At 35.1% G+C, this 23,472-nt stretch overlaps 1 protein-coding gene across 4 annotated transcripts in view; it reads left to right on the plus strand.

The window, feature by feature from the left end:
* scara5 (scavenger receptor class A, member 5 (putative)) overlaps window positions 1-23,472 on the plus strand; it is a 249,412-nt gene that overhangs the window by 108,212 nt on the left and 117,728 nt on the right. The window lies entirely within an intron of this gene.

Consider the following 23,472-nt stretch of genomic DNA (forward strand, 5'->3'; position numbering starts at 1 on the left):
CAATCGGGGTCATACTCACTCAACCTCTCCTCGATTTCTGTGCTACCTTAATCCCAAATATCAAGTCTCTATGGCGTTATTATCCTGTCCAATGTCGAGAGCGCATTATTGTAGCGCGAAAGTACATTAATATTATGCGCGAGCGTGAATCTCTCTGCTCGCGCGCGGAATATGATGTGCCGAGCGTGAATCCCTCTGCTCGCGCGCGGAATATGATATGCACAGCGCGAATCTCTCTGCTCGCGCGCGGGAACTGGGCGCGCGCTCTCAGATACACTTCTCTTGTAAGAATTCTCTCTCTGGGCTGAGTGAGCTCGCTGCCTCGCTCAGAGAATATGCCTGCACTTAAAACGTGTTCAGTGCAATCGCGAATTGCTCCTCTTCCCCAGCTAACAATTTTAGGTTATAAGAACGTTTTCATAACGTTCCCATTAAGTTATAAAAACGTTATTTCTGAATGTTCTAGGGAATTTCAAAAAGTCCAGTTTTTTAGACGTTGTATTAACGTTATTTCTTGGTTATAAGACCGTTCAATTCTCCCGTTATGTAAACGTTGTATTAATGTTTTTTCCTGGTTATAATAACGTTAGAACGTTCAATTCTCCCTTTATATAAACGTTGTATTAACGTTCTTGCTTGGTTATAAGAAGTTATTCAAACGTTCAATTCTCCCATTATATAAACGTTCTCTTAATGTTTTTCTAAGATAATGAAAAACGTTTCATTCATAACAAGGTAGCCTATATAATAGGCCTATATGAAGAACCTAAAACAAGAACTTTCAGATTTTAAAATTAAGACAAAAATAAATAAAAAAGACCCATGAATCATGTCTATAATATGTGTAATGTAGTCCACTGAAGTCGAGTTGAATTGAACCCAAGTAGGCCTATAGTTTATTCCAATAAACCGATTTGGGTTGAAGTGACCATATGAAATTAACATAAACATAAACTTGGAAATTGTTGTAAAAATGAGCTATATAAATTAAATTAACTTTAACTTGTGGTTGTTTTTGGTCATAATCCTTGTCCTTGTGTTCCCATTGTCTCTTGTCTAGCTTTGTTCCCTGTACCATTGTTGGTGATTCTATGTTTAGTCCAAGTTTATGTTCATGTTAATTTCATATGGTCACTTCAACCCAAATCGGTTTACTGGAATAAACTATAGGCCTACTTGGGTTCAATTCAACTCGACTTCAGTGGAGTAGGCTACATTACACATATTATAGACATGATTCATGGGTCTTTTTTTATTTTTATTTTAGGTTCTTCATATAGGCTAGGCCTATTATATAGGCTACCTTGTTATATAAAAAACATCAAGAAAGGTTTTAATAATTATTAAAACATTTCTTAATGTTTTTTTTATTGAATGAAACGTTTTTCATTATCTTAGAAAAACATTAAGAGAACGTTTATATAATGGGAGAATTGAACGTTTGAATAACTTCTTATAACCAAGCAAGAACGTTAATACAACGTTTATATAAAGGGAGAATTGAACGTTCTAACGTTATTATAACCAGGAAAAAACATTAATACAACGTTTACATAACGGGAGAATTGAACGGTCTTATAACCAAGAAATAACGTTAATACAACGTCTAAAAAACTGGACTTTTTGAAATTCCCTAGAACATTCAGAAATAACGTTTTTATAACTTAATGGGAACGTTATGAAAACGTTCTTATAACCTAAAATTGTTAGCTGGGGAAGAGGAGCAATTCGCGATTGCACTGAACACGTTTTAAGTGCAGGCATATTCTCTGAGCGAGGCAGCGAGCTCACTCAGCCCAGAGAGAGAATTCTTACAAGAGAAGTGTATCTGAGAGCGCGCGCCCAGTTCCCGCGCGCGAGCAGAGAGATTCGCGCTGTGCATATCATATTCCGCGCGCGAGCAGAGGGATTCACGCTCGGCACATCATATTCCGCGCGCGAGCAGAGAGATTCACGCTCGCGCATAATATTAATGTACTTTCGCGCTACAATAATGCGCTCTCGACATTGGACAGGATAATAACGCCATAAGTCTCTAGCTCTTACGGTTTGGTCTGCACGATGCGTTTTACGGCAGAATAATAATAATAATAATAATAATAATAAAAATCAGTACAAAAACAATAGGTTTTCAGCACTTCGTGCTTGAACACCTAATAATTAAAGCTGCTAGCAGCATTTAGCGGTGTTCAAGCAGTTAAGGCCTTTAAGGCCGTTAAGCACAAAAGCATCAAAAGACATTAAGTTTTATGTAGCAAGCATTTAACCATTGACATCATAGATGGAATAGACCATGTTTTAGCATGATTTACCATGATATACCAAATTTAGTGTGATTTTTCATGATCTACCATGTTCCAGTATGATTTACCATGAATCTAGCATGATTTACCACAGTTTACCATCATTTACCATGTTATAGGATGATTTACCATGATATACCACATTCTAGAATGATTTACCAGGATTGTAGCATGATTTACCATGATTCATCACATTGCTAGCATGATTTGCCATGATCCACCATGTAATAGTATTTTTTACTATGATTTACCATGTTTCTATCGTGATTTACCATGATTTACCACATTGCTGCATTGACGTGAAGGGCCAATAAAAATGAAGTGATAAACTCTGACAAAAAATGATTGTGTTATAATAGTTAACATGGAAAAACTGGTTTGCTTTAGTGCTGTGATTTACTGGTGAAAATCAAGTGTGTCAAAATGAAAGTGAGCCAATAAGTGGTCTTCTACTGCCCTCTGCTGGCCACTGTACTTATTAATAAAGTGTTTTCACAAGTGCTTTTGCATTCATATGTAGACATATGCTTACACACACACACACACACACACACACACATGGGATATGTTATTGTGAAAATATCTTTTAATGGTGTATAAGCATGCATTTCACATATTTCTTTGTGATGTAATAATATAAAACTATATTAAAACTAATAAAAAAATTGCTTTAAGCGTTTGTTTGTTAGCCAATGCTGAAAGCTGATAAAAAAGATTAAAAATGTCGGTAACACTTTACAATAAGGTTCATTTATTAAACATTAGTTAATGTATTAATTAACATGAACTAACCATGAGCAATACATTTGTTACTGTTTTTGTTCATCTTTGTTAACACTAGAATGGCCACGACGGTCATTTTGACCGTTTTGAATTTTATATCTGCAATAACTTTGTTGAAAAAAAAAAAAAATCCTGCTGGTACCTGACTTTTCCTAAAAGTGTCTGTATTTTCATTTAAAATGTTTTTAATATGAATTACACATAAGGCAAACAAACAAATGAACATATTTACCTATTTCGGCCATAGACGGTCATATTGACCGCACTGAATTTCGCGGTATTCTTTTGTTACATTTCTCGCGGTTGACCTTTGTCTATTAGGAAAAAATCAGAAGATTCAATTGCAAAATGACAGATATGTTTATTGAGAGCTGGTCAGATGCTGGGAGAGTTAAGGTGTGCAAATGTCCGGTATGAAGCCCTTGGCAGCACAGGGACGCTGGAGTGAGTGCTGAACCAGGAGTGCTGAACACGGGATGACACACGGAAAACGTATACAGGCAGGGAACAAACACGCAGGAAAAATCCACAACGATCTGACAAAGGGCCTTTCTCAATCTGTGTTCTTGTCTGTACTTGTGTCCTTGTGTTCTTGTGAAACGTCATCTTTTGTGGCCCAAGTACTGTCCCAATACACAAGTTTGCATTTTGGCAAGAACAGTTAAAAATCCCGGATGTGTTCTTGACATGCCCATTTTACCAAGGATGCATCGGTTGGTAACTTGTGTTGACTTGACGGCAGAAATATCCCAGCATTCAATTCGGCATTCGAGGAAGGAGAGGCAGGTCAATACAGTATTTCGTTTTTCTACAATTACGTACACTATTTCATCACTAAATTCACTTCTGAGAACATTTGATGCGAGAAATCAACTGTGTAGATTTCAAATATTGGCATTTTTACGAAAATGTATGGCTAATCGAAAATGTGCTCAAACGTTTTCGGAAGTGAGAATCTCCATAAGCGCCTGCGGGTGTAACGTTAGCTATCGAGCCAACCGGCCAGTTTGCTCACAGACTCGTTTTTCCCCACAGCCAAGAGACCATTGCAGCCTGGCTGTTATCGTCAATAATTCTCGTTATGTTTGGGTACTGCAGACGGTGTCTGTGCGGGGGTATTATTGCGCAATACCAGCAAGAACACATCGTCTCAAACTGTCAGCAGCGTTCTGTGTGCTCGTTAGCTTGTGAGTTCATTCTTCCAAGAACAACTAGCAAGAGCGTTCTCCCCAAGAACACAAGTCCGTTCTTTGCATTCTTGGTTTTGAGAAACACCCAAAGACTAGGCGAGAACAGTAACACTGAAAAGGGTCGAATCGCTGATCAGTTGCAGCTGGCGCCTTGATCAGAGCGCACGTGCTGATAAGCTGCATTGATCAGCGACCACGCACTCACACACACAACAAGACGAGAAAGGAGACAGCGAATTCATAAACCGTGACATTGTCTCTCTCACTGTCAAAAGAATATCTAAATAAGATACTTTTAGTTGTTATTATCTTGTTCTGAGTTATGTTGAAGGGATATGGAAATATAGCTCTGTTGTGAATAGGCCCTATGCGATAATTACGGGCTACTGATATTATTATTTATAAATGTATAATTAAACTTTTTAAAATGTACAGTTTGGTGTTGTTTTGTTTTTAAAAGATATCCTAATACAACAAATGCATTAATCTCTCAATTGGGTATTTATCATTAAAGATATAGAGTTTGCAATCTAACGGTCAAAATGACTGCTTGTGGCAGTTCTAGTAGTTATGGAATTCTGGCACTTCTAGTGTTAACGTTAGTTAATACAAATCCAGCTGTTCATTGTTAGTTCAGGCAAAGAACGTATATTGACAAGAAGTGAAAGCCAATAGAACGTTCCATTGCAACACCAGCGCCCAGCAGCAGCCCTACACGTCCGCCATTTTGGGGTGAAAGCGACTCGGCAGTCATATATTATACATATATTTAGTCCAGTGCAGAGGTCATTTTTAGGTTGAAATAATTAGGTGATTATTTTAATTCACAACAGTTAACGTTATATCCGTTAAAAAGAAGTTGCTACTAGGCTTTTCCCCCACATAACTTGAGACAGGGAAGTTCAAGGATTTAATTAATTATATTAATCTCTACATTAAGTTTGACAGGTAAGAAGAATAAAGTGATGTAAGTTCATAAAGTTATAACGTTAGACCGTTTCCCAGGAGGTACACATAACCTTACATACAAAAATAAGTTCAATGAAATAAATGAATTCAGCAAATAAATGTAATTGTACTAAAATGTAAATGTTGGACAATAAATATATAACAGCAATAGAATAGCTTTACAGTAAACTGGTTTTTTTGCAGTACTATTTTATATTAATGACCGTTAAAGCAAGCCTATGTAAACAAAAAAACACAGATAACGGACACACCAATGCATCATGTTAAGATCATCATGTTTGTAGCACGATCCAGGGGATTAAAACGTACAAAATATATTTCAGGCCTAGTGGAGTTGGTAACTAATAATAGTAGTAAATGTGTAAAGTTGCATAAAAATGCAAGAAAAACTACCTAAAAAACTGTTATCTGTGCTGTTGCCCAGTAACTCCAGTTGGAATTTTCACCCCAAAATGGCGGCCGCGCCACCTAGTGGCTGTTGCCAGAAAAGCATCGGAGTTTCGCCTCTTGTTCTTCTATACTCTTTGGTTCAGGTTAGTTCACAGTGCATTAACTAACGTTAACAAGATTTTAATAAAGTATTTGTAAATGTTGAAATTAACATTAACAAAGATTAACAAATGCTGAAGGAGTATTGTTCATTCTTAGTTAATGTTAACTACATTAGTTAACATTAACTAAGAATGAACAATACTCCTTCAGCATTTGTATAATGCTGCTGCTCCATCTATTGGATAACAGTGGTATTACAGACTATATACAGTTGAAATAAATGAATGGAAATTTGGTTTTCACTTATATCTCGGGAACGAGATAATGAAAAAATTATCTAAAGATTGGGGGCGTTCCCGAGCCCCGCGACGATAGATTTGGATCAAGAACCCCGAGAGAACCTTACCATCAAAATTTGAGCGTGCAGCGACTTTCTGTTTTCGAGTTATGAGTGAATTTGTCCTTGGGGGGCGTGGCCCAACGTTATACTTTCGTTTTCAGCCTTCCTGTGACACAATTGTAAATAGTAATAAATAAAATAAATAAATGCAGTCCATAATACTCCAATAGATGAATTTGGACAAAATGTGATTGTAAATGTTGAAATAATGATTTTAGAAATTCTAAATATGAATTATAAAACAATATTAGGGAGTAGTATGATGAAATGACAGCAAGGGGCAGTAAAATACCACTTTGGTATTTTTTTAATAAAAAAATAGCTTTAAGCATTTGTTTGTTAGCCAATGCTGAAAGCTGATTAAAAAAAAGATTAAAAATGTCGGTAACACTTTACAATAAGGTTAATTTATTAAACATTAATGTATTAATTAACATTAACTAACCATGAGCAATACATTTGTTACTGTTTTTGTTCATCTTTGTTAACGTTAGTTAATACAAATCCAGCTGTTCATTGTTAGTTCATGTTAGTTCACAGTGCATTAACTAATGTTAACAAGATTTAAATAAAGTATTTGTAAATGTTGAAATTAACATTAACAAAGATTAACAAATGCTGAAGGAGTATTGTTCATTCTTAGTTAATGTTAACTACATTAGTTAGCATTAACTAAGAATGAACAATACTCCTTCAGCATTTGTATAATACTGCTGCTCCATCTATTGGACAACAGTGGTATTACAGACTATAAACAGTTGTATAAATAAAAACTTTCGTTTTCAGCCTTCCTGTGACACAATTGTAAAGAGTAATAAATAAAATAAATAAATGCAGTCCATAATACTCCAATAGATGCATTTTTACAAAATGTGATAGTAAATGTTAAAATAATGATTTTAGAAAGTCTAAATATGAACTATAACAATATTAGGGAGTAGTATGATGAAAATGACAGCAGGGGGCAGTAAAATATCACTTATTGGCTGTTAGCCATGCTTGACCTTTTTTTAAGAAGCTATGAGCATTCATTGAAAAGATATTGGCTTTCGGTCAAGGCTACATATTGAAGTGACCCTATTATAGTCATCCAAATGTTATACATTACAAGTTATACATTTTCTGATAATTATTGTTCTAGAGAGTACAGAGCAATAGATGAATTGGGACAAAATGTGATTGTAAATGTTAAAATAATGATTTAATAAAGTCTAAATTTCAATTATACATAACAATTTTAGGGAGTAGTATGATGAAATGACAGCAGGGGGCAGTAAAATACCACTTATTGGCTGTTATAGCCATCCAAAATGTTATAGCCATCCAATTTACACTATTACAGCCATTCAAATGAAGAAATTACACCTTTTCTGATAATTATTGATCTAGAGAGTCCAGATAATTGTACTGCACTGGTTTTAAACATTAAGATATGAAAATTTTACGATCATAGATGGAAAAGACCATTTACAGCCAATACAGGCAATTTACCATACACTGTAAAAAAAAATCCTAATTTCACAGAAAATAACTGTGATTTTTTGACGATCATTTTCTTTCAATTTAAATTGTACTCAAAACACTGTAAAATTACAAATAATATCTGTAAAATAAAAATGCAGCTGATATTTTAGGTATTGTGACATTAATGACAAATTCCAGTCATTCACATTTTTATTACAGAAAATTGATTGTATTTTTCATACAATATTTTTCTATTTTCTTAAATTACATAAAAATGTATGTAAAATTACAAATATAATCTGTAATTAAACGGTAACAAAACAGTTAAATGATTACATGACTGGCAGCCCAAAAAAACTGTAACATTTAAGTAAAACATCATCAATTAAATAAACTGAAAAACACTGTTATTTACAGGTATTTCCTGCATTATTATGATCAAATACCTTCATTGTAAAAAAATCATAAAAAAATGGTCAAATGACTGGCAGCTATGGCTGCAAAACAAAAACCATAAAATTAAAGTAAAATATTCAAATTTAAATAAACTGAAAAAACACTGTTATTTCACAGGTATTTCCTTCATTATAATGATCAAATACCTTCATTGTAAAAAAATCGTTAAAAAAAGGGTCAAATGATTGGCAGCAAAGGCTGCCAAACAAAAACCATTAAATTAAAGTAAAATGTGTTAATTTAAATAAAGTGCAAAAAACTTGAACAGAAATTTGATGTCACCGTAATTGAGATCAGTGTTTGCTTTAGTTGGGCTCTTGACCTTTAATTTTATACCATTAGTTTTTTTCTGGCTGATTTAACTGTGTATTCGATATACATTAGTTATAGCAATTAAAGCAGGAGAAAGTATCAACTGATGTTGGTCATTTATTGGTATGTTATAATCATCATATGGTGACCTGATTCACTGATATGACAGTAAAATACTTAAGTGTATCTGTTGAGATTACGTTATAAATAGACGTGCTTAAGTTTTAAATAAATTCTATGATTGTCATACTTTTCCCCATGAACCTTGATATGTTGAAATAAGATTACTCCAATCTGAAATTTATGAAAAATATCTATTATAAAGAAAATGTTTGAGCTGGTTTATTTTTTTATGAGTATGACATCAATAATCAACATATGAATCTCAACAATGGTGACAATCAACAAAGCCTTTATGTGACTTTATAGTAGTTGATCATCATTGTAGTGATTCATACGCTGATTCTTGATGTATGTGTGAGTAGGGCTGCACGATTAATCGCACGATATTGTTATGCGCATCTAATCAGTAAAGCCGGTTCCTTGATTAGTAGTAAATCACCTTCACCTGCTTTCAGATGGAGCGGCATTTACTACAAAGAGCCGTAGTTCACTGACAAGCTGAGCCAAATCGCGTTAAAATCGAGGACATATCGCCAACGATATTTAATGCGATATGGCTCAGCTTGTCAGTTAACTACGGCTCTTTGTACACAGCAAAAACTCACTGTTAAATGAACACACCTGGGAGTGTATATGAGTCCACACTCAAGAGTGTTAAAGTTAATGAGATATTTAAGTGATTAATTGAGTGATGATTGAGCATTATTGAAGACACCTAAAGCAGAATCACTGAAGGAGAAAACCGGAATTTCAGGTCACCATTATGGAGATGAGTGTTTGCTTTAGTTGGGCTCTTGACCCTTATATTATTAACTTTAGATTTTGTTCGGCTGTTGTATCCGAGTTATACCTGCCAGATGAACAAAGAAAAAAAAAGATCTAATGGTGTTGGTTGTATTATGACATTCATCATTTGAACTAATTATTTGTGATTTATGATGTTGGTTACAGCATAACTGAGATTCTGCATAAATATCCAGAATTTGAGATATAATATAAAGGATTCCTTAAAAGTTGTTAAAAAAAAAACCTTTCTTTTAGGCACACACAGATATCAAGATTCAGTCAATGCATCTCAACAATGGTGACGAGCACAATATTCAATTAGGAAAAGTAAATTACATAGACAATTCAGATCATAATTTATTCATACCGCAATGCATGATGGGAGCCATTAATGAGTTGTGATTGGTGGCAACAAGGATTTTTATTGTCACCACGGTTGAGATTCACAGGCTGATTATTGATGTCTGTGTTTCTAAATTAATGCATTTGAAAATTATTTGATCAGAACAATTTTTATTAAAAGTTTGGATTATAAGAAAAATACAATTATCATATGCTGTAGAACCACTAAACTGTTGCTTTCAAGTTAAACCAGATCATCTGAATGAGTTTCATTTTTCAGATCATAGCATGATAATGTCAAAACATAACCAATACTATCAGATCACACTTGTCTTTGTTCATTTGACTTTGATAAATCAACAACAGCAGACAAACAAAATTTAAACTTTAAGTATAAGGATCAAGAGCCCAACTAAAGCAAACACTGATCGCCATAACGGTGATTACAATTTTAAATTTTCTCCTTCAGTGATTCTGCTTGTTAACATCAGGTGTCTTCAATAATGCTCAATGATCACTAAATTAATCACTTAATTATCTCATTAACTTTAACACTCTTGAGTGTTAATTTAACACTCATATCTGCATCATATCGTCCATCTGAAAGCAGGTGCAGGTGATTTACTAATCAAGGAACCGGCTTTACTGATGAGATGCGCATAACAATATCGTGCGATTAATCGTGCAGCCCTATGTGTGATTCTGTATGATCCGGTCAAAACATTTTCTGTATGACTTGATCACATCTTCGTATCACGGCACTGCATGATCTTCTATAACAGTATTGGTTTGCAAAATTGTCAGCTAATATTTAACAAATGAATCAGATATTACACTCTTCAGGTAGCATCAAAAAAGCATTCAACTACATGAGACTATTATAACTAATAAGTGACCAGATCTTCTGATCTGAGTTTCTCTAGGATTCCCCAATATGTATCGACAACACACAGTTAAAGCAGCTAGAGAAATCGTCATATTAAAACCAAAGGGTCAAGAACCCCACTAAAGCAAACACTGATCTTCATCATGGTGATATCAAACTTTATTATTTTCCATAAAAAAACAACTTCTAAACATCTGTTAATTCTCAGTAAGAATGTTAGTATGCAATAAATAAAGTCTGGATTGTAATAAGTGAGGATGCAGAGATCTTGAGAGATCTGTTAGTGTTTAATGTTCTGTTGGGATGTAAATTGTTTCTGTATGGTGTGTTTTGTTGGTCACCATTGTGTTGAAGAGTAGAGCCTGTGCTTCAGTTCAGGATGAGCAGAATCACACTGATGAAATGCTGCATGTTGCTTTATTTAACTGACAGTAACTGTGTTGTTGCTGATACAGTGACGTATAGTCACAGTAAATCATGCAATCACCTACATGTTTCTTAATAAAAAAATGTGAAATAACTGTGTTTCTGTTAAAAAGCTTAATGAAGATTTATACTTTTGCACTTATTTAAATTAGGCTATTTTACATTCATTTTATGGTTTTTGTGTGGCAGCCATTGCTGAAAGTCATTGAGTGTTTTTTTATGGGATTGTTTTTACAGGTAGGGTGTTTGATCGTAATATTCCAGATAATAGCGGTAAAATAACAGTGTTTTTCTGTAAAACGTTTAAGAAAAATATCTGTTAAATGTTTTTGCACTTAATTTAAATTAGGATATTTTACTTTATTTTTACGGTATTTGTTTGGCAGCCTGTGCTGCCAGTCATTTGACCCTTTTTTTACCATTTGATTTTTTACAGTGTACACTGTAAAAAAAAATCCTAATTTCACAGAAAATAACTGTGATTTTTTGACGATCATTTTCTTTCAATTTAAATTGTACTCAAAACACTGTAAAATTACAAATAATATCTGTAAAATAAAAATGCAGCTGATATTTTAGGTATTGTGACATTAATGACAAATTCCAGTCATTCACATTTTTATTACAGAAAATTGATTGTATTTTTCATACAATATTTTTCTATTTTCTTAAATTACATAAAAATGTATGTAAAATTACAAATATAATCTGTAATTAAACGGTAACAAAACAGTTAAATGATTACATGACTGGCAGCCCAAAAAAACTGTAACATTTAAGTAAAACATCATCAATTAAATAAACTGAAAAACACTGTTATTTACAGGTATTTCCTGCATTATTATGATCAAATACCTTCATTGTAAAAAAATCATAAAAAAATGGTCAAATGACTGGCAGCTATGGCTGCAAAACAAAAACCATAAAATTAAAGTAAAATATTCAAATTTAAATAAACTGAAAAAACACTGTTATTTCACAGGTATTTCCTTCATTATAATGATCAAATACCTTCATTGTAAAAAAATCGTTAAAAAAAGGGTCAAATGATTGGCAGCAAAGGCTGCCAAACAAAAACCATTAAATTAAAGTAAAATGTGTTAATTTAAATAAAGTGCAAAAAACTTGAACAGAAATTTGATGTCACCGTAATTGAGATCAGTGTTTGCTTTAGTTGGGCTCTTGACCTTTAATTTTATACCATTAGTTTTTTTCTGGCTGATTTAACTGTGTATTCGATATACATTAGTTATAGCAATTAAAGCAGGAGAAAGTATCAACTGATGTTGGTCATTTATTGGTATGTTATAATCATCATATGGTGACCTGATTCACTGATATGACAGTAAAATACTTAAGTGTATCTGTTGAGATTACGTTATAAATAGACGTGCTTAAGTTTTAAATAAATTCTATGATTGTCATACTTTTCCCCATGAACCTTGATATGTTGAAATAAGATTACTCCAATCTGAAATTTATGAAAAATATCTATTATAAAGAAAATGTTTGAGCTGGTTTATTTTTTTATGAGTATGACATCAATAATCAACATATGAATCTCAACAATGGTGACAATCAACAAAGCCTTTATGTGACTTTATAGTAGTTGATCATCATTGTAGTGATTCATACGCTGATTCTTGATGTATGTGTGAGTAGGGCTGCACGATTAATCGCACGATATTGTTATGCGCATCTAATCAGTAAAGCCGGTTCCTTGATTAGTAGTAAATCACCTTCACCTGCTTTCAGATGGAGCGGCATTTACTACAAAGAGCCGTAGTTCACTGACAAGCTGAGCCAAATCGCGTTAAAATCGAGGACATATCGCCAACGATATTTAATGCGATATGGCTCAGCTTGTCAGTTAACTACGGCTCTTTGTACACAGCAAAAACTCACTGTTAAATGAACACACCTGGGAGTGTATATGAGTCCACACTCAAGAGTGTTAAAGTTAATGAGATATTTAAGTGATTAATTGAGTGATGATTGAGCATTATTGAAGACACCTAAAGCAGAATCACTGAAGGAGAAAACCGGAATTTCAGGTCACCATTATGGAGATGAGTGTTTGCTTTAGTTGGGCTCTTGACCCTTATATTATTAACTTTAGATTTTGTTCGGCTGTTGTATCCGAGTTATACCTGCCAGATGAACAAAGAAAACAAAAATTTAATGGTGTTGGTTGTATTATGACATTCATCATTTGAACTAATTATTTGTGATTTATGATGTTGGTTACAGCATAACTGAGATTCTGCATAAATATCCAGAATTTGAGATATAATATAAAGGATTCCTTAAAAGTTGTTAAAAAAAAAAGCTTTTTTTTAGGCACACACAGATATCAAGATTCAGTCAATGCATCTCAACAATGGTGACGAGCACAATATTCAATTAGGAAAAGTAAATTACATAGACAATTCAGATCATAATTTATTCATACCGCAATGCATGATGGGAGCCATTAATGAGTTGTGATTGGTGGCAACAAGGATTTTTATTGTCACCACGGTTGAGATTCACAGGCTGATTATTGATGTCTGTGTTTCTAAATTAATGCATTTGAAAATTATTTGATCAGAACAATTTTTATTAAAAGTTTGGATTATAAGAAAAATACAATTATCATATGCTGTAGAACCACTAAACTGTTGCTTTCAAGTTAAACCAGATCATCTGAATGAGTTTCATTTTTCAGATCATAGCATGATTATGTCAAAACATAACCAATACTATCAGATCACACTTGTCTTTGTTCATTTGACTTTGATAAATCAACAACAGCAGACAAACAAAATTTAAACTTTAAGTATAAGGATCAAGAGCCCAACTAAAGCAAACACTGATCGCCATAACGGTGGCTTACAATTTTAAATTTTTTCCTTCAGTGATTCTGCTTGTTAACATCAGGTGTCTTCAATAATGCTCAATGATCACTAAATTAATCACTTAATTATCTCATTAACTTTAACACTCTTGAGTGTTAATTTAACACTCATATCTGCATCATATCGTCCATCTGAAAGCAGGTGCAGGTGATTTACTAATCAAGGAACCGGCTTTACTGATGAGATGCGCATAACAATATCGTGCGATTAATCGTGCAGCCCTATGTGTGATTCTGTATGATCCGGTCAAAACATTTTCTGTATGACTTGATCACATCTTCGTATCACGGCACTGCATGATCTTCTATAACAGTATTGGTTTGCAAAATTGACAGCTAATATTTAACAAATGAATCAGATATTACACTCTTCAGGTAGCATCAAAAAAGCATTCAACTACATGAGACTATTATAACTAATAAGTGACCAGATCTTCTGATCTGAGTTTCTCTAGGATTCCCCAATATGTATCGACAACACACAGTTAAAGCAGCTAGAGAAATCGTCATATTAAAACCAAAGGGTCAAGAACCCCACTAAAGCAAACACTGATCTTCATCATGGTGATATCAAACTTTATTATTTTCCATAAAAAAACAACTTCTAAACATCTGTTAATTCTCAGTAAGAATGTTAGTATGCAATAAATAAAGTCTGGATTGTAATAAGTGAGGATGCAGAGATCTTGAGAGATCTGTTAGTGTTTAATGTTCTGTTGGGATGTAAATTGTTTCTGTATGGTGTGTTTTGTTGGTCACCATTGTGTTGAAGAGTAGAGCCTGTGCTTCAGTTCAGGATGAGCAGAATCACACTGATGAAATGCTGCATGTTGCTTTATTTAACTGACAGTAACTGTGTTGTTGCTGATACAGTGACGTATAGTCACAGTAAATCATGCAATCACCTACATGTTTCTTAATAAAAAAATGTGAAATAACTGTGTTTCTGTTAAAAAGCTTAATGAAGATTTATACTTTTGCACTTATTTAAATTAGGCTATTTTACATTCATTTTATGGTTTTTGTGTGGCAGCCATTGCTGAAAGTCATTGAGTGTTTTTTTATGGGATTGTTTTTACAGGTAGGGTGTTTGATCGTAATATTCCAGATAATAGCGGTAAAATAACAGTGTTTTTCTGTAAAACGTTTAAGAAAAATATCTGTTAAATGTTTTTGCACTTAATTTAAATTAGGATATTTTACTTTATTTTTACGGTATTTGTTTGGCAGCCTGTGCTGCCAGTCATTTGACCCTTTTTTTACCATTTGATTTTTTACAGTGTAGGAAATATATGGTTTTAAAGCTTTTTAACAGTTATAGCGCCACCTATGGTCCGATCTCCATGAAACTTTGCATGCTTCCTCACCATGGTATGACACATATGCTCATCAATTTTTGTCAAGTTCTGAGTTTTCATTTATTATTTATAGGCTTTTGAGTGTATTTTGACACGCCCCTTTTCTAAATGACCCTGTTACAGTGAACCAAAGGGCAAAGTTCAACTTTTTTTTGATAATTATTGATCTAGAGAGTCCAGAGAATTGTCCTAGACTGGTCTGGTTTTGATCGGGCGAAAAACCAGGGACTAGTTCGCAAAAGTAGGTTTTTAACATATTCGTGAATATTTAATGAACGATTTGATTGACAGCAATGGTTCTAGAGGCAAAGTTGTTCACCATGAGGATATCTATAAAATGATATGCATTTTGGGGGGATGTGTGCAACACCACGTGATTACAGAGCCGTAAAACTCGTTAGCGCCAACTAGTGGCCGATTTCTTTCAAAACTCTTACAGACCTCTTAGGCCATGAGTCGAACATGCCCATCGAGTTTCGTTCCGATTGGCCTCCGTTAACCTCGTCTCATAGGGGCTCAAACTTCATTGGTCAATGGCGGCCATGTTTTTTGAGATACGCCAATGTCCTCATAGACATACATGGGGCCTTGGACCAAGACACTGCATACCAATTTTCAGGTAAATCGGACTAACGGTCAGTCCTTTATATGTTTTTTTCATGTTATAGCGCCACCTAGTGTTTGATCGTCGCGATTTTTTTACTGTGACCTCAGATTGAACTCATGCACAACTGTACCAAGATTGGTGAACCTACCTAATTTACTTCTGGAGTTATAGTCGTTTTAGTAAAATAGGCTCCTCCCACAACGTTCTTTTTGCGCCCCCTAGCGACCGGAAATCGAAATTTCTACTTTTTTACGATTATAATTTATATTCAGACTCCACAGAACATTTGTGCACTGGTTTGGTTCCGATCGGGCAAAAAATCAGGGACTAGTTCGCAAAAGTCGTTTTTTGACAAAATTCAAAATGGCGGAAAATCTATCATGACGGAAATGAAATCGGAGATATACGTTTTTTAAGTCAGGAGTCCAGCTTTCCAATGATATAAGACACTTGAGTCTACGATTTACGGTCTAGGAGTTATGAGCAGTTTTGCGCAATTGGTTGCTATAGCGCCACCTATGGGCCAATCGGGCTCATAATTTGATAAGCTCTCCTCGATTTTTGTACTACCATCTGACAAAGTTTCAAGTCTCTAGCACTTACGGTTTGGTCTGCACGATGCGTTTTACGGCAGAAGAATAATAATAATAATAATAATAATAATAATTAAAGCTGCTAGCAGCATTTAGCGGTGTTCAAGCAGTTAAGGCCTTTAAGGCCGTTAAGCACAAAAACATCAAAAGACATTAAGTTTTATGTAGCAAGCATTTAAACATTGACATCATAGATGGAATAGACCATGTTTTAGCATGATTTACCATGATATACCAAATTTAGTGTGATTTTTCATGATCTACAATGTTCCAGTATGATTTACCATGAATCTAGCATGATTTACCACAGTTTACCATGATTTCCCATGTTATAGGATGATTTACCATGATATACCACATTCTAGAATGATTTACCAGGATTGTAGCATGATTTACCATGATTCATCACATTGCTAGCATGATTTGCCATGATCCACCATGTAATAGTAGTTTTTACTATGATTTACCATGTTTCTATCGTGATTTACCATGATTTACCACATTGCTGCATTGATGTGAAGGGCCAATAAAAATGAAGTGATAAACTCTGACAAAAAATGATTGTGTTATAATAGTTAACATTGAAAAACTGGTTTGCTTTAGTGCTTTGATTTACTGTTGAAAATCAAGTGTGTCAAAATGAGAGTGAGCCAATAAGTGGTCTTCTACTGCCCTCTGCTGGCCATTCTACTTATTAATAAAGTGTTTTCACAGGTGCTTTTGCACTCATATGTAGACATTTGATCACACACACACACACACACACACACACACACACACACACACACACACACACACACACACACACACACACACACACACACACACACACACAAAGTCATTATATAAATATATTTTAATGGTCTATAAGCATTTAATGTCTTTGCAAGCTATTAATCAGATTATTCAGCATTTATTCAGAAACCTAGGACTACACACACACATTCTGTTGTAGATACAGATATTTGAACTATGTGATGGAAAAAAGAAATGTTTACTGCAATTGTCCTTCAGGATTCATATTTCTCAATGCACAATGCACTACAATAGTCAGTTTACCATGGTTTGTCTTAGTTTACCTTGATGTTACCTTGTTGTGACCGAATGTTACACAATAATTTATCATGATATACCACATTCTAGAATGATTCAGCAGGATTGTAGCATGATTTACTATGATTTACCGCGTTGTTAGCAATTATGTGAAGTTTCAGAACAGTAAAGTGAATTGAAAGACAAAATATGATTGTGTTATTATAGTAATTGTCACATAAGGTTATTTTTAGTGTCTGAATATATGAATGCAAAAGCACATGTGAAAAGACTATTAATAAGTATAATGTCCAGCAGAGGGTAGTAGAAGACCACTTATTGCTATAGTACCACTTTTATTTTGAACTACTTGGTTTAATCAGTATCAGGGTTTCCGCTGGGTCATAAAAAGTCATAAAACGTCTTAAATTTAATAATAAGAATTTTAGGCCATAAAAACGTCCGGTTTTTCCATACAAGGTCATAAATTACATTTAGCCACGTCTTAAATTGATATGCTCATTCATTCATTATCGCGATATAATGTTTTCTCTATAAAACGATATCAAGAGTTCGACAAATGTTAGATCATGTTTATGCGCCAAAAGCGGAACGAAACTCATTTGAACCGCGCACGCCTCACGGAGCGTTTATCCGCTCGGCTCAAAGTCCAAACGGCAGCGTAGCGCGATCAAGCTCACTAGAGCAGACGCGTTCTTTTACTGTCTATGGTTAACTTTGATCAGTCTCGATCACGAGATCCAGTGAGAAGCACTTGAATTCAGCGAAGAACACAAATGTCTCAGTGATTTAAACCAGTTTAAAGGCAGATGAAACAGCGCTGACGAACAGGAGAAACACTGTGCGCAACTATACAGTCAGAAAGCTTTTCCATCTACACATTTACATCCTTTACCATGGTTTTACTGTAACGTTAGCCTAGTAATATTAACTGCACCATGAAATGTGGGATACATATTGAATTGTATTATATTATTAATGTAGACAATGTATTAAAGGACTAATGGAATATAATTACAGTATTTATGTATTTAGGCTATAGCCTACTGTTTTTCATACATTTCATAAAGATACGTGCCATCAAAGTCAGGCAACACAAACCTGTTTCAAGACTTGAAACAATATCCCCCATTAGCACATGCAGAAACTAAGAAATTAATTTTGAAATAAGGATATTATTTTTGTTAAGGAAAAAATACAAATGTTTGAATGTTCTACCTCAGATTTGTGAAATGTTCACCTGTTTGGCAAGTGTTTGTCATGATATGTTTTGACAATAAAGAGTAGTTTAAAACCACAATTAACGCTCTGGTTTCTAAAAACTTTCAGTTAGGAACAAAAATCTGCCTTCAAAGTTCAAAGAAATAAAGAATTAACATTTATCGTCATAATTATCGATATTGACTGATATTATCGTGATAAGTGTTGTGTTGTTCCTGTGTTATTGATACTTAGGAAAAGGGAGCCTTCAGTTTGTTACTCTTAAGAAAATGGAACCTTTAAATAATTAAACTTATTACTTTTAATGAAAGTCAATAAAAAAATACTTTTGAAAGGAAGTTATTTTTCGTAATTCGAGTAGGTCATAAATTTAAATAATATTGGTCATAAAAAGGTCTTAAAAGGTCTTAAATTTGACTGACTAAACCCTGCAGAAACCCTGAGTATTGTGCACTAAAGCAAACCAGTCTTTCAATGTGAATACCATTATGCATGCTTACACACACACACAAACACACACACACACACAATTGTGGGTTATGATATTGTGAAAATCTCTTTTTGTGGTCCTTAAGCATTTCAGATATTTATTTGTGATGTAAAAATATTAAACTTTCTAATAAATCATTATTTAATATTATATTATAAGCATTTGTTTGTTAGCCATTGCTGAAAACTGGTTAAAAAAGATTAAAAATATCTAATGCTGTTGCTCCCTCTAGTGGACAACAGCGGTTTTACAGCCTACATAAACGGTTGAAATGAATGACAGGAAATTCGTTTTTTTTTTTACTTATATCTCGGGAACGAGAAAGTGAAAAAATCTGAAACTCAGAACTTAGATAGGGTTAGAGGAGCCCTCTTGAACAAGACCATCCCCGTGTTGCTGAGTGATTGCTGTCGGGAGTAATGTCCGTTTAAATGCATATCTTTGTGGGCTTATATCTCGGGAATGCCCAGGCCAAATCGCACCAAACTCAAATCGAAGCTAGATGAGGACGAGCCCTTTCCAACAAGCTCTTCCACAAGGATCTAGATGGTGTGGATCAAGAGTTACAGCCGTTTCAAGTTGGGGTTCTCACAGATTAGCGATCCGCGGGGGGGGCGCTCCCGAGCCCCGCGACGAAAGATTTGGATCAAGATCCCCGAGAGGACCTTACCATCAAAATTTGAGCGGGCAGAGACTTTCCGTTTTCGAGTTATGAGTGAATTCGTGCTTGGGGGGCGTGGCCCAATGTTTTACTTTCGTTTTGAGGCTTCCTGTGACAATTAATTATAGAGGCAAATTTTGTCTGATTTGTCTGAAATTTTTCAATGCCGTACAGAGTGATATTACACATGTTCTTGACCTTTTTTAAAGAAGATCTGAGCATTCATTTAAGAGATCAGCATTTACAGCCAATACAGGCAATTTGCCATAGGAAATGTATGGTTTTAAAGCTTTTTGACAGTTATAGCGCCAACTATGGTCCGATCTCCATGAAACTTGAGTTTTTATTTATGATTTATAGGCTTTTGTGTGTATTTGACACACCCCTTTTCTAAATGACCCTGTTATAGCCATACGAAAAATGCAAAAGTTCAACTTTTTTTCAATGATTATTGATCTAGAGAGTCCAGAGAATTGTCCTAGACTGGTCTGGTTCCAATCGGGCAAAAATCCAGGGACTAGTTCGCAAAAGTAGGTTTTTAACATATTCGTGAATATTTAATGAACGATTTGATTGACAGCAATGGTTCTAGAGGAAAAGTTGTTCATCCTGAGGAGATCTATCAAATGATATGCATATTTTAGGGATGTGTGCAACACCACGTGATTACAGAGCCGTAAAACTCGTTAGCGCCAACTAGTGGCCAATTTCTTTCAAAACTCTTACAGACCTCTTGGGCCATGAGTCAAACATGTCCGTCGAGTTTCGTTCCGATTGGCCTCCGTTAACCTCGTGTAATAGGTTCTCAAATTCATTGGCCGATGGCGGCCATGTTTTTTGAGTTACGCCAATTTCCTCATACACATACATGGCACCTTGGACCAAGACACTGCATACCAATTTTTAAGTCAATCGGACTAACGGTCAGGTGGTCATAGCCCGATTTAGGTTTTTTGTGTGTTATAGCGCCACCTAGTGTTAGGTCGACGCGATTTTTTTACTGTGACCTCAGATTGAACTCATACACATGTGTTCCAAGATTGGTGAAGATATCTCATTTACTTCTCGAGTTATAGCCATATTAGTAAAATAGGCTCCTCCCACAACGATCATTTTACTCCCCCTAGCGACCGTGAATCGAAAATTCAACTTTTTTTCAATGATTATTGATATTCAGACTCCAGAGAACATGTATGCATTTGTCTGGTTTTGATTGGGCGAAAAACCAGGGACTAGTTCGCAAAAGTAGGTTTTTGACAAAATTCAAAATGGCGGAAAAATTTGCATACCGGAAATGAAATCGGAGATATACGTTTTGTTCTTCAGGCCTCCAGCTTTCCAATGATATAAGACACTTGAGTCTACGACATACGGTTTAGGAGTTATGAGCAGTTTCGCGCAATTGATTGCTGTAGCGCCACCTATAGGCCAATCGGGGTCATACTTTCTGAGGCTCTCCTCGATTTTTGTACTACCATCTGACAAAGTTTCAGAGCTCCAGCACTTACGGTTTGTTCTGCACGATGCGTTTTACGGCAGAAGAATAATAATAATAATAATTAAAGCTGCTAGCAGCATTTAGCGGTGTTCAAGCATTTAAGACAGTTAAGACAGTTAAGACAGTTCAGCTCAAAAGCATCAAAAGACATTAAGGTTTATGTAGCAAGCATTTAACCACTGACATCATAGATGGAATAGACCATGTTTTAGCATGATTTGCCATGATATACAACATTTCAGCGTGATTGTTAATGATTTACTATGTTACAGTATGATTTACCATAGTTTACTATGATATACCGAGTTCTAGTATGATTCACCATGGTTTACCCTGTTCTTGCATGATTTACCACAATTGAACACATTCTAGTAGCCTGTGATGTAATATGATTCTAGCATGCTTTATCAGAGTTTACCTTGATTTGTCTTAGTTTACCTTGATTTACCATGTTATAGGATGATTTACCAGGATTGTAACATGAGCTCCCGAGTCCCGCGACGATATATTTGGATCAAGATCCCCGAGAGGACCTTACCATCAAAATTTGAGCGCGCAGAGACTTTCCGTTTTCGAGTTATGAGTGAATTTGTACTTGGGGGGCGTGGCCCAATGTTTTACTTTCGTTTTGAGGCTTTCTGTGACAATTAATTATAGAGGTAAATTTTGTCTGATTTGTCTGAAATTTTTCAATGCCGTACAGAGTGATATTACACATGTTCTTGACCGTTTTTAAAGAAGATCTGAGCATTAATTTAAGAGATCAGCATTTACAGCCAATACAGGCAATTTACCATAGGAAATGTATGGTTTTAAAGCTTTTTGACAGTTTTAGCGCCAACTATGGTCCGATCTCCATTAAACTTTGCATGCTTCTTCACCATGTTATGACACATATGCTCACCAATTTTTGTTTAGTACTGAGTTTTTATTTATGATTTATAGGCTTTTGTGTGTATTTGACACGCCCCTTTTCTAAATGACCCTGTTATAGCCATACGAAAAATGCAAAAGTTCAACTTTTTTTCAATGATTATTGATCTAAAGAGTCCAGAGAATTGTCCTAGACTGGTCTGGTTCCGATCGGGCGAAAATCCAGGGACTAGTTCGCAAAAGTAGGTTTTTAACATATTCGTGAATATTTAATGAACGATTTGATTGACAGCAATGGTTCTAGAGGCAAAGTTGTTCAACCTGAGGAGATGTATCAAATGATATGCATATTTTGGGGATGTGTGCAACACCACATGATTACAGAGCCGTAAAACTCGTTAGCGCCAACTAGTGGCCAATTTCTTTCAAAACTCTTACAGACCTCTTTGGCCATGAGTCGAACATGCCCATCGAGTTTCGTTCCGATTGGCCTCCGTTAACCTCGTCTAATAGGTGCTCAAATTCATTGGCCGATGGCGGCCATGTTTTTTTAGTTACGCCAATTTCCTCATACACATACATGGCACCTTGGACCAAGACACTGCATACCAATTTTCAAGTCAATCGGACTAACGGTCAGGTTGTCATAGCCCCATTTAGGTTTTTTGTGTGTTGTAGCGCCACCTAGTGTTAGGTCGACGCGATTTTTTTTACTGTGACCTCAGATTGAACTCATACACATGTGTTCCAAGTTTGGTGAAGATATCTCATTTCTTTCTCGAGTTATAGCCATTTTAGTAAAATAGGCTCCTCCCACAACGATCATTTTACTCCCCCTAGCGACCGTGAATCGAAAATTCAACTTTTTTTCAATGAATATTGATATTCAGACTCCAGAGAACATGTATGCATTTGTCTGGTTTTGATCGGGCGAAAAACCAGGGACTAGTTCGCAAAAGTAGGTTTTTGACAAAATTCAAAATGGCGGAAAAATTTGCATACCGGAAATGAAATCGGAGATATACGTTTTGTTCTTCAGGCCTCCAGCTTTCCAATGATATAAGACACTTGAGTCTACAACATACGGTTTAGGAGTTATGAGCAGTTTCGCGCAATTGATTGCTGTAGCGCCACCTATAGGCCAATCGGGGTCATACTTTCTGAGGCTCTCCTCGATTTTTGTACTACCATCTGACAAAGTTTCAGAGCTCCAGCACTTACGGTTTGTTCTGCACGATGCGTTTTACGGCAGAAGAATAATAATAATAATAATAATTAAAGCTGCAAGCA

Source organism: Rhinichthys klamathensis, unplaced genomic scaffold, assembly GCF_029890125.1.
Source record: "Rhinichthys klamathensis goyatoka isolate OS25496 unplaced genomic scaffold, OSU_Roscu_1.1 h1tg000001l_1, whole genome shotgun sequence".
Taxonomy (NCBI): Eukaryota; Metazoa; Chordata; class Actinopteri; order Cypriniformes; family Leuciscidae; genus Rhinichthys; species Rhinichthys klamathensis.